At 34.5% G+C, this 14,272-nt stretch overlaps 1 protein-coding gene across 7 annotated transcripts in view; it reads right to left on the bottom strand.

Moving 5' to 3' along the window:
- Positions 1-14,272, bottom strand: part of SLC4A7 (solute carrier family 4 member 7) — a 112,349-nt gene that overhangs the window by 96,963 nt on the left and 1,114 nt on the right. The gene's annotated exons all lie outside the window — the stretch shown is intronic.

Raw genomic sequence — 14,272 nt, forward strand, 5'->3', positions numbered from 1 at the left:
TAAAATAATCTAGTTAGCCTTAAGTCCCATCTCTAAGAGATACTCAATATCAACCTCTGATCTCTTTCAGTATCCAAACGAATATTTATTATTAGTATCAAACTTTCTTCCATTAAGATACACAAAAAGAAAAAATAGAATATAGGAACATATTCTGCTTTTTTGCTTTCAGATACATAATCTATGAGTTTTATTAATAAAATTATAGTTTATCAAATAAAATCAGATTCATTCCTTCCTCCATCAATAAACTATTAAACCAAATAGAATCTCCTTCAGATCTCTAACAAAATCTAAGTCTCTAAGGATTATCCTATAAAATAAATAATACTTATCTTCTTTCAAGTCTGCTTTAATACACATAAAATATAAACATAAAATATAAGAATTACAGTTCAGTCTGATTAAGCATTTCATGTGTCTCATCCTGCTTCTTATAAAATCTCAAAGCAGCTAAGATATAGTAACAGAGTATTAGGTTCAATTGCCACAGCATTAAAGGTAAGATTTATCTGTACAGAATTTGCCATGTAAGTCCTTTCTAAATGATCATCCCATTAAAAGCATTGTAACATTTCAAGTATTTCTGAGTCAAACTGATTAAACAAAGTCTTGGCTAATTGTAGATATTACAATTTTTTTGCTCATGAGCCTAAAAGCTTAAGCAGTTGATGAATTTGAAATTGAACAGAGGATAACCTGTTGGCAGTTCTTCCTTATTACATCTCAATTTATTACTGCTAATGAAATAGGAATTAAATTCTCCAATATAAAAACCTTTTGATATAGCATTAATTTATAAATCAAATAAGTACTTTAATCTAAATACTTAATACTTGGATTTGTTAAAACTTTAATTTAAAAAAGTAGTATTCCCAAAAGAATGTAATCAAATGTTAATCTATAGCAATAGTTTTCCAACTTATTTTTAAACAGCAAACCCCTAAAAAGAAATACATTTGTATCACAACCCAGTATATACATATCTGTTTACATGTCATGTATGTATAAAACAAAAAGTTTCACAAAACAATGAGTCCTTACTATTTGTAATGTATTCTTTTATTTTCTATTCTGTTGCTTTCTTTTTTAATGCTTGTCATAACCCACTAAATTGTTTTTGCAAATTACTAATAAGTCCCAATGTGCAGTTTGGAAAAGATTCAACCTGTAGTGAGGAAAAGATCCAGAAAATGAATGGGGTACATCCTTCATAAATTTTATTCAACAATAACTACCTTTAAAAAGCTGGACAGGCAGAGAATAGTCAGGGTTTAAGCCCCATAGCTACTTTGAACAATGAAGAACAAGGTGAAAAGGGGCAAATTTAAAGGTTTAATTCACCATCAACAACATAAGTAAAAAATTTTGATTAAACATCCTTGGTCTGCATTCTATAAACCGTGGGTCAAGTGAATTTATTTCAGATGACAAACTAAAGCAAAAGCTGTGACAGGAGAGTGATTCAAGGCATTAAACAGTAAGTGATCCCTACCCAATAGGCCCAATCAAAATTTGTCTACCAATATTCATTTATTACAATTTATGTGCCATCCTCCTGAGGCAGCTTGAAAAATAAAGCTGAAAATGCTATCATTTTGCCTTTTTGTAGAAAAATCTTGCCTTTCTACAAAAATTTTCTCAGTGAACAGGATTTAGTCCTCAAATTAGATACTTGTACTTATGGTAGATGTGGGGAGAAGCAGCAATCCCCCCATCATCTGAAATTTGCTGCTTTCAAACTACAGTCTCAAACTGCCCCTACGATTTGCAGTTCACAACCATAACAGAGGAAGCACTGGCAATAAGTATAAAACAATCCCTATGGCTAATCCAGTCAATATTCATTTCTTAACCTATTAAAGGCACGTATTGCTAAGTCAATGCAATTAACAGGTGATAGCAAAATAAGTTAACATAAAAATTGAATGCAATGATATAAAACATGTAATTTCCATTTTTCAGCTATGATCTGAAATGATGAAATTTAATCTAAAAATCCCTTCTCCTACTCCCTATACATCCTACCTCCCACCTCTCACCATCACACCTCCAATATGAATTCAAATTTCGCTGGGTCTGTACTTTGCTATCAGATCATTATATTAAAATACTGTTTTGATTTCTAATCAATAAAATAATTTATTTATATCTTACCTCCATCAAAATTGTTTCTTAAAAAAGAGATTTGAAGTAGCTTAAAAATGGAGGTAAGAAAACATCTATTTCCAAAAATGTAGTCAACTTAATAAAGTCAGTACATACGTGACCTCTTTAACAAGGTAAATTACCTTAAAATTCCTATTTTAATTACTTGAGAAATCACACTCCTGTAAAATAGAAAGGCAGCTTGAGTATTTTAACCCAATAAAACTCAGTGCTACATAATTAATCTGATAACTCCTAAATATCCCTAAATTATCTAACGATCCGAATGATTTATATATATAATCAGATAAAGAAAGTGTGTGCGTGTATATATACACACACACACTCAAAACAAAATTTAGAAAACTATCACTTTAACCAACAAAATACATGGTCATTCTTATTTCAGAACAGAAATAAATACATAAATGGCAAATTTAAGATGAAACTATGAACCTTTTAAAAAGGATAATTTATTATCATCATGGCTCGGCAGAACTAGGAACTATCTTATGCCTACTCTGCCAAGCACTACACTAAGCTACTTTTGCCTTGAAACACCCTGCACATTGAATTTTGAAAGCCTAACAGTATCAGGAAGATAGAGTAAGACCTCATCAAAATAGAATTAAGCTATCTAACAACCTCAGCTATCTACAACAAGCTAAGAATCAGAAGGCAATCTTAGGGGGTAAAATTTATGTCTTAAAGGGTATACAACTGGGGAGCCCTCTGTCATTCCCATTAAATAACTATGTAATTTCATTTGTTATTTATAACAAATCTATACCAGATAACAAATTCAATGATAAAATAGTTAAAACAAGATTTTAAAAAGTCTAGTTAGTGATCAGTACTCTATTTTCAAAAAGAGAGACATATCACATTTTAAATATTTTGTCAAAATGGTTCAACTATTTAAAGGAAGATCATTATTTTATCCTTTAAGCTTTTAAACATTTTGTCAAAATATAATAATACATACTGTTTAAACTGTGATACTTAGGCTGGGCACAGTGGCTCAGGAGCTTGAGACCAGCCTGAGCAAGAGCAAGATCCTGTCTCCACAAAAAATAGAAAAATTAGCCAGATGTGGTGGCACGCGCGTGTAGTCCCAGCTACTCAGGAGGCTGAGGCAGGAGGATCACTTGAGCCCAGGAGTTTAAGGTTGCAGTGAGCTATGATGACGCCACTTCACTCTAGCCAAGGAGACAGAGAACCCTGTCTCAAAAAACAAACAAGCAAGCAAAAATGTGATGGTTAAGGCAATAAACTAACACCTAACCCCTGCTCATAGAGCTGTCCAGAATATCTCAATACTAGGATTTAAAGATAATCAAGAATTTCTATTTTCTATTATACTTCCTCAATCTGTACACTAACTCTTTTAGAATTCTGATACATAGGATATTCCATAAGGACACAGGCTGATTATTATTTGATAATAGCAAGTCTCCAAGGGGCACATTTAGCATTGTATACATAGCACAGTCTTTTCCCTGATCATAGAAAAGACCCATGAGATAAGTTTAATACAGGAATTCCAATTTTAGAGATATGAAAAGTGAGATTCAAAGATGTTAGCTGCCCAAGGGTACCTGGTGGCACATTAGGGATAAGGAACCCAGGTGTGTCTGAAACCCAAACACGTACTTGTTACACCTAGGTTAAGCCATCTCCAAATTTTACCTTGTTTTGAAAATGAGGGTTTGGGCTTGTGGTTATTACCAAATTTCCTTTTACTGTATAAAACAGCTCAATAAAATAAAATGAAAGGCCAAATTTAGACTGAATGAATCCCTTATGCCTAACAAAAAGAAGACCAACTTGCCCAGATACAAACAGGCTTATAACAGAACCTTAATCTGAGGATACTGTTAATGGCATGTGCAAAAATGAAGAAGGAAGTTCCTCCTGAACATGTTATAAATAAGCTCATTTGGGAATAATTATGAGCAAAACAAAAATAAGTACAGAATATTACTGAAAGGACTCTACTGAGTCAGTGCATTGGCTAGTTATAGCACCTGTACAAACACTTGTACATGAGTAAGTGGTATACATTGGTAAGTTAGGGAGGCAGAGTCTAGGAATGAAAAAGGTCCACATACCTTAAAATCACAAAATTAAAACCAGATGAACGGAAAAAATTTATATTATGTAAGTAATAATTCTAAAGAATTAATAAATAGCACAATTTCAAACCAATATATGTAACAGTTGATGTGTGATCTGAAATCCCTTTTTGTCACTGTTACCTTTATAATCATGTACATTCAGTCACTGCTTTTCATAAAGCAAAAATTACATGAGAATTAATATATAAAATACCTACTGTTTTTCAACAATCAATTTAAATGTATTTAAAACTGATGAAAATAAAACAAATTTTCATAAAATATTCATTTGAATTGTGCTTAAAACTCAACTGCCTAAAATTTTATCTCAGGTTTAAAAAAACGTTAAATATTCTTACTTTGGAATCAAACCAAGTTGCATTTACTGGATTTTCTCAATATTTCCACTCAATGAGACCAAGGCAAAAAACATTCTCTTCTATTGGCAGTTATCTCAAGCAAGGTAGGATTCTTTTTCTTAGTGGTTAACACCACAAATAAAAGGTATATAATTTATTACTTGACTGATTAAACAACAGAAACATATTTGACTTCAAATCTTATGACTTCATGATATCATCCTAACATTCATTCATTGAACAAATATTTACTGAATGCTTTCTACTTGTTAAACCCTAGACTAGACCTAATTAAGAATTTAATGATGACCCAGAAAAGTTCTAACCCAGCCCTCAGGGAATCTAAAGGAGGAGAGGCAAATTCAGATATTTAATTTCTATAACATTACCAACTTAATTCACAGAGGTTACAGTAATAAAAGCTTTTAAACATAGAGGGAAACAACTACAGTTAACTTGGAATTATCTGAGCCAAACAGAAATTTCAAATATCATATAAGTAAAATTATCTAATATATGTAATATCAAATGGTATTGACAAAGAGGGATCTTTCATTACTCCAGACTAATGAGAAGTGGAAAATCAAGGGACAAGCATTGGTATGACATTAATCATGGGTTCAAATCTCAGCTTAGCCTCTTACTAACTATATAGCCTGGAATTTTTTAGAAAATAACTCTCTCTGCCCATGAGTTCACATCTGCAGCATAGGGATGATAAGTGATTAAATCAGATACCTAATAAAATGTATGGCTTGGAGCAGACTTACTCTAAAAAGTTAATTACCTGTTCTTCACCAACTTTCAACACAGCAAAGGACAAAACCATAAATCCTAAATTAGGATTTGCATCAATGTGAGAAACATGACATTCCTCCCCCCTGCCCAGTGGTGGGATTAGAGGAAGACTGTGGTAGAACCTTCAGTGGTATTTTATTACTTCATCTGAGGGGCTGTAAAGTCTCAGAATAAGACTGAGGTTCATACTTAAATGTAAATATAAAAATACTTTCAAGAGAGGAAAAAAATAATCATCTACCTATTCCCAACTATTGGCTTCTAAAATGTATCTAAATGGAAATCATTTTTATGGTCTTATTTCTATTTTTTTAACGAAGTGACAGACATTGCACATGGGCTATGTCCAACAGCATGAGGAATCTATAGTTACAGTGCGATCTTCCCACAGTAGTGCTGTGCCGTGTTGCACAACTCCCAGAGAAACCATTCACGGGGAACTCAAGGTAAATGGTGCCTCTGGAGCAAAAACAAGAAAACAGTATGAATGGTGCCCCCGCTACTGTGCTACAGTAATTTTCATAAATGTAATTAATCTGGATAATTTTTCTTAAACAGCCTCAAGTGAACATAAGTACAAAGATCTGAAAAAAAAAAAAAAAAAAAAAAAAAACCTCTAGGTTTAAAAAATGTATATAACAGGCCAGGCGCAGTGGCTGAGGCCTATAATACAGAACTTTGGGAGGCCAAGGCAGAAGGATCACTTGATGCCAGGAGCTGGAGACTAGCCTCAGCAACATAGCAAAATCTCATCTCTAGAAAAAACAGGGAAAAAAGTTAGCTAAGTGTGGTGGTGGAGGCCTGTAGTCCCAGCTATAAGGGAAGCTGAGACAGGAGGATGGCTTGAGCCCAGGAGTTTGAGGTTACAGTGCACTGTGATGATGCCACTGCTCTCTGGACAGGCAACAGAGGGAGATCCTGCCTCCAAAACAAACAAAAAAAAGCATATAACCAAGCACAAGCAGTTATTTCCCTATACCTAAGACACTTCATTTGTAACAACAGCACTCCAGTCTCTTCTCACAGCCTTCCTTCCCTTTACACCTCAATAGACAAAAAGAAGTTGAAATCGAGAGGAGGTCCAGGACACATCAGTAACTTGCAAACTGAAAATTTCCCAAGGATTCATGCACTCAATATATAATTAGGCATTTAGTTTGTTATTTCACTGACAGACATGTATTAACAACTTTGGTATTTATGTGGTACCTTTATATCAAGAAAAATTAGGTACTTCGTATATAGTAGACTACATCAACAATCATACGTATCTCTCTCATGAAATAGCTTGCTATTTCAGTCCATGGCATAAAGTAATGTAAGAAATCATCCTCTATTTTACTGACTAGGTAATACATTTACATAGCTCAAAAATGAAAACCCTACAGAAAAGTGTACACTGGTTTTGCTCCTACTCCTGTCCATTTTTACTATTTCCTGTTTATCTTCCCAGTGTGTATGTACAAATACTAGTAAACACAAACACATATTCTTATTTCTCCATTACAGAAAAGGTACCATACAATATACTCTAACCCACACCTTGCTACTTTTAAATCAATTTATCCTAGAGATCTCTCCATATCAGTACATTCTTTTTTTTATAGCTCTAGTATCCCACTATGTGGCTATATGATAATTTATTCAACAAGTGCCCTATTAGGTTGCTTCCAAGGCATCTTCTTAAGTGATACATTTTTCAAATCTCTCCTGTTACACTAACAAAGTGAGTTCTAATTTATCGAAGGAAAACTATATCTTAAAAGGGCTTATATATCAATATCACAAGATTTGCTTAGATCCACACCAACATATTAGTGACCTACCGTTCATATTTTATAAGAACTATCAGGAACTGCCATCTCACATAGCTGTATTCTCTCCCTATATAATGTATTTATTATAGCATTTCTCAGATCATTTGTATATTGTTATGCATTGTGAATCTCTGAAATACATGCGTGACATTTCCCAAATTTATCTGGCAACAGAATGGTTCTTTGGCAGGATCGCCTATAGATCTAGTATTCCACAAAACAAACTGTAAAGGAATGTTAAATGGGGTGGATGTAATAATGATTGTCAGCTATTTAAACTAAATAGAAGATTACGAACTTTTATGGAAAACACCAAACCAAACTGGGCTAATTTTCAGAACACATTCTTTAGCTGTTTTTTGAATTATAAACCCCTTTGAGATCTGAATGTAAAGCTATTTGACCCTCTCCTGGAAAGAATGCATACAAGCATAAAATTTTTCATAGTTTCCGAAGATTCATGGACCCCTGAGGCCCATCCACTGATTCCATGGTCATCACTATTTTAAAAGCAATTGTAACTAGACAGTGCCCTATTATCTGTGGCACCATTAATACTCCAAATGCTAGAGAGAACCCAGAACACTTCTCATGCAATGCTAATGTAAAAAATCAGAGAATTCATCAAGAGGAATACCTTGGTGCAAAGCAAACAAAGCATACTTAAAGGGATCATGTTTAACAACCAGTAATATCAAGCAAAGTAAATTCTATTAAATAGCTGTGGGAACTGTTACAAGGGGTTGTATTCTGATTTTACACAAGTGTCTCTTACTATAATAAATTAGATTCTTACAGGCACAAGACGGTTAGTCTTTAATTCACATTATAAAATATCTTAACATCAAGCATTTATTAGAATGTAATACATTTCACATTTGACAGCAGCAGCTACTGGGAATATAATTTTGCTGTAAATTTGAATGTGACAATGTGACTGCCCAGGAGAAAAGAAAAAAAAAAAAATATTCTGGGAGTTTTAAATGTAGATCAAAAAAAAAAAAGAAAAAACACAAAACACCCAGGCACAATTACAGTTTAGTAAGGAAAATGATCAGGAGAGAAAAGGAATTAAATTAGAAAAGATATCTATCCAGGGCCATCACATCTGGTTCTGGGGGTAGTGCCTTAGGGAAGGGTGTCCAGGGGAGGACTGAAGCTCAGCAGGCTCCTCTCATCAAGCTTTGTGGTCAAGTTTGCATGTGCCTAAACAAGGAGTCAGCTGTAATTCACAGAATAGCAGCCCTGTGACATCCTCTTCCCTCACTTCCCTAACACAACTTCCTCCCTGACCCACTCAGGGCAAATCTTAAAAAGTGTTAAAATTTTGAAAAAGATGTTTTCTAGGCCAAGATAATATCTCAGTGACCAAAGTCTAATAGGATACAATATTCTGATTTAAGTTATTCCTTACCAAAAATTTGTTTCTTAGAAGACTTTTTTTTAACAGAAACATCTCTAGTACTACCACAGAACTCAATGGGTGGAGAGGCTACTATACATAAATTTGTCTTATTCCTATTTTTGTTTAACACATAAATTCCTAAGGTAAAAGGATTTCTGTGTGTTTTCAATATTTTTCCAGAATAAAGAATAGTATTGAACTAAAAACATTCTGCATATCAAAGAACATGCACCAAGAACAAAACCACAAAGTATTAATTATATATGTGTTATGGCAAATTATGAGAGAAAAAGATTGTTAAGTATCGCCTTTACTCTTCTTTCATTCTCTTTTGAGAAACAATTCCACACTCCTTTCTATAATGAAATAGAATATAGGTATCTTCCAAGTGTGAATCTATTTTCAAAGGTATAACCAATTCTAAAGTTCCTAATCAGAGATAATGAATAATGCAACAGATTCTCCAAACTGGGCAATCTCACAGAAAAGCAGCAATTCAGCCCTGGAACCCAGAGAGGGAGAAGATGATTTCTATACTGCCTGAGATGTGAACAGAATGAGAACCAAATGACACTAGTCCACATAACATTCTCTGCAAAAGGAAAAAAAAGGGCATTTAAAACATTACAGCATCTTTTCTATTTCATTATGAAAGGTGGATTGTGCCTTACCCTTTGATATTATTTTTAAAAATTGCTTAAGTAAACCTATTAAAATCCAAACTATAGCTTAATAAAAATTAAAATATTTAAAAATATTCTTCTTGAAAGAAATCTGAAAATCTGCTTAAAACAGCCAAAACTAGATGTCTGTACTATCAGCTCCAGATAAAATGCAAATCTATGTCATAACCACATTACCTTCCTAAACCAAGTACTGAAAAGAAGTATTAGGCCATTCTCTTCTTATAGTAGTCATTTGAAAATGTCTAGCCGACAAAAGAAAAGAGTCATTAATTTAGGAAAACTAACCTACTCTAATAGGCTAGCCCTATGCCCTCAGAAAGACTGTTAACTGCAACACTGCCAAACACTATCATAACACTATGCCAACCATAGACTCCTTGGCAGTTTATCAGTATAAGTACAAATAATTCTGAATTTCCCCAAATTGTAAAAATGCAAAAAAATATACAAAACTGTCTGCTAAACAAAAACAGAGGCAAGGCTGGGTACGGTGGCTCATGCCCATAATTCTAGCACTCTGGGAGGCTGAGGCAGGAGGATCACTTGAGGTCAGGAGTTCAAAACATGTCTGAGCAAGAGTGAGACCCCCATCTGTACTAAAAAAAGAAAATTAGCCAGGCATGGTGGTGCACGCCTGCAGTCCCAGCTACTCAGAAGGCTGAGGCAAGAGGATCGCTCCAGTCCAGGAGTTTGAGGTTGCTATGAACTAGGCAGACGCCAGCGCACTCTAACCCCAGCAACCAGCAACAGAGAGAGACTCTGTGTCCCGCCACCCCCCCCACCCCGCCAAAAAAAAGAGAGTGGAGTAGAACATCTGGCTTCTGACTGGGAACCTTTGTACAATCAGCAACTAAAGAGAGAATTAAACATGGGTGCATGGGAGATGTTTGAGAAAGGCAAGAAGATTTTTGTTCAGAAGTGTGCCCAGGGCACACTGTGGAAAAGGGAGACAAGCATAAGACTAGGCCAAAACTCCATGGTCTCTCTGGGCAGAAGACAGGTCAGGTCGCTGGATTCTCTTACACAGAGGCCAATAAGAACAAAGGCATCACCTGGGGAGAGGATACACTGATGGAGTATTTGGAGAATCCCAAGAAGTACATCCCTGGAACAAAAATGATTTTTGCCAGCATTAAGAAGGGACAAAGGGCAGTCTTGATAGGTTTTTATCTCAAAAAAAGCTACTAATTAGCAATGATTGGCCACTGCCTTATTTACAAAACAGAAATATCTCATGACTTTTTTTATGTGTACCATAATTTAATTGGTCTCATCCACTAGAATTCAGATCATGAAAGAGTGACAGAATATTTTTGTTGACAGTCCTGATTTAACTAAGACTGGCTTGTGGTTAATTCGGTTTTTTGAATTTTGATAGTAATTCCAATTCAGTAAATGTTATCATTGTTTTCCCCTTCTAAAGATATGATTAGATTTAATTAGTAATGTTCAACTTTTCATAAAGATAGTAAATTGCCATCTCAAAACCAATTGAAGATTGGTTTTATATTTAGATTTATATAACTGGTTATGTGAATATATTTAAATACTAGAGAAATCCCTTCACTGCCTTGGAACCAAGCAAGACTCACTGGTGTTTTAATTTGTGTTTACTGTTAAAGGCAAGGGTTGGAGATAAGGTAGCAATGTTTACTTAATATTTTTGGTCTTCACTATGCCAATCTAATTTCCCTGTGTCTACTAAAATGTTACCTTTTATTTATTGAAAGGCAGTTTAGGGTGTGTTTACATCTAATATCAAATAAAGAATATTTAACACTTCTCACATTTTATAGACAACCCATAAGGTTAAATATTTTTAAAAGTCAATGTGATGAGAAAGAGCAAATTAAACTTCTGAATTCTTTACTACCTAAGTCAGACTAAGTTATAATTTAGGATTGTCTTTAAACAGCTATTCAGAAAGACATAAAACTGTACAACTTCTGTGTATGTGTGATTAGTAATGGTGCTTTTACCAACTCATTAGAAAGATTAAAGTAGAGGAGAAAGGCACAAATTTAAAAATTATGTGTGATCATAACTTAAGATAATTAAAAACAAAATCACAGATCATGAAAAAAAACAGAGACAAATTTCATTGTAAGCTAGAATAGCTTTATTACTGATACATGCTTATTGCAAAACTGAAAACACTGTATGCATAAAAAGTGTTAACTACAGAAGAAACCATAACTAGCAAGAAGAAACTATAATATATAACAAAAGCTACAGTGATCTATGACTAACATGTAACATTAACGTTATGAAACACCCATATGCACCTTTATACAAATGGCCCATTTTGTCAGTTACAGATGCTATCCACTTTAAGATCATATTTGTGGTAAGATACAGTAAAAAGGGGGAGGGAAAGAGGAAGAAAAACAACCCATTACAGGATGTTGACAATTATAACTACCAAAGTTTTAGAATAGATTGGTTAGCATACCACATACCACTAAAATAATATATCGGGTTCCTCCACCATCAGGTTACTTTGGCTTTCGATTTTAACCTAAATTCAAGAGTATAGAATACTCTAATTTTCATACCCTAATCTCTTAGAAAACCTATGTACTTCCCAGTCTCGATGACCAGACAAAACAATTCTTCAATACAATTCCATTGTCCTACTGCTTCATTTGGACAGATGACAGACTTGCTATTGCCCAAAGTTACCAAGAATAAGGCAAAGGCTAGGCATGGTGGCTCACACCTGAAACCCTAGCACTTTGGGAGGCCAAGGCAGGAGGACTGCTTGAGGTCAGGAGTTTAAGAACAGCCTGAGCAAGAGCGAGACTCCATCTCTACAAAAAATAGAAAAATTAGCAGGGCGTGGTGACGTGCCAATATAGTCGCAGGTACTTAGGAGGCTGAGGCAGGAGGATCGCTGAGTCTGAGGTTGCAAAGAGCTGTGATGACACCACTGCACTCTAGCCCAGATGACAGAGCAAGACCCTGTCTCAAAAAAAAAAAAAAAAGAATAAAGCAGAAAGGTAACTGAAATCCTGATAGTATATGTGGGGTGCCATATCTCTAGAGCTATCAAAGAAAATGATTACTTACAGACACACAAAACAAACTTCACTTGCCAATCATCATTAAATTCATATTGGGTTGTTAGTATCTTTCATTTATTCTAATGACTTTTTTTTAAATATTTCTAACAGACTCATGAAATGTTTTAACTGGCACTGGCAAATGGAATTAGCAGGAATGTAAATGCTATCACTGTGTTCACTCCACATGCCAAAATAAACTCAGTGAAGGCAGGACTCTGTCTACTTTATTTGCGTATATCCCCAGTGCCTGGCACCTAGGAGATATTTAACAAATATCCATAAATGAAGGAAATCATATAACAAAATTCATGAAACAATCCCAAAATTCCACTAGTAACAGAATTGTTACCACTGTACTGCTTCAAGATCACTTGCTAACACTTGGGAACCTTCTAAATAGTGCTATTTGTAATAGGATTTAACCTATACAAAAATAAGACCAAAAAATAACTTCCAAGTGAGGTCTATAATAATGAGTTTTTATACCAAAGCAAAATACAATTTGTATTTTTGTAAGATAATGACTTTCCTCTCTCTATCCCAATACTATGATCAGTGAAAACGACAGAATTTTAGGAGAAGAAATTTTAGAGCCTAAATTATGAAACAGATGGGCTCCAGTTTCTGAGTAATATAAACTGCCACAAATGTAATCAAACTTTTTTGCATAATTACAGACCTAAGATGGTATTATATTATATTAATTTTATTCTACTTTTTTGGCTATGCTAAGCATTCTGCGGTGAGTTAGAAAAAGTTATGATTGACAAATATCATAATCTCTTATTTTTATGGCTTCCATTTATCAGAGAAAAATGGGTGACCAAAGATTTAACTTTGTCAGTGCCAACAATTCCTCTTTCCAGTTTTCAAATCATAATGTTCTCCACTTCAACATAGTGTTCCCATTCTCTCATGCTATTTTTAGACTGTATGCTACCTTATAGTATTTGAATTCGATTATTGATTTGTAAATGTTTACTGTAACCAAGACTTATCTTTCCAAAGATTTAGGAAGTATACCCTTCCAAGATGGTCCCCTACCATGCCATTAACAGCAGTGTTAAATAATTCCTTTGTCATCTGTCTTCCCCAGTTGAATATAACTTCTATTAGGGTAGAGTTGGTTCTGTCTTGCTGGATACTACAGAATCGGTTTTAAATCAGTGTTATTACAGTGAATGATTTGGAGGGCAATGGCCTTATCATTTGTTTCTTATGCTAGCTAAGTAGGCAATATTTGAGAACTCATCACAGGTTCTATTCAGCTTGTGAAAACTCAGATGCTCTTTACTGCTCAATTGAAAATTTGCAAATAATAAATTTAAGAACAGACAACAGTGTACTGCATATACACTATTAGAGAAGGTGCTATAAAACACTGTTCATTCACAGGCCACACAAAGAATTACAGAAGGTTCCTTACAACGGGTTTCCAGTATTCCATCACCATCACTGTGAATGATCTTCCCAATGACCACTGCTAAATGACTTCACTGTCTGGAGACTTAATTTCTTCTATGTTTAGAGAACATATTAATGAATACACTGAAGTAATGAATGACTATTCTCCATGGCCTTAACAATAATCTTAAAATTTAAAAGGAAAGGGGCAGGTGTTTTAAGGAAAACTCTTGAATAAAAACACATGAAAAGCCATTTTCCCTGTCAGTTGTGAAAGACTGGAAAATTTTCCCTGCAACTTTCCCTCCTTTGCTGGTCACAGAGTAAAAATTGGAAGTAGGAAAATTTGTAACACCTCCATCTCCTTTGAGTCACGAACTGGGAAGGGAGAAGAGAATTACAACTGTGGGGACACATGTGCTCTACACGAAAGCAGGAAGTCTGTTTCTTGAGCATGGCCACTCACCCATCAC

The sequence above is a fragment of the Eulemur rufifrons genome, chromosome 7 (genome assembly GCF_041146395.1).
Source record: "Eulemur rufifrons isolate Redbay chromosome 7, OSU_ERuf_1, whole genome shotgun sequence".
Taxonomy (NCBI): Eukaryota; Metazoa; Chordata; class Mammalia; order Primates; family Lemuridae; genus Eulemur; species Eulemur rufifrons.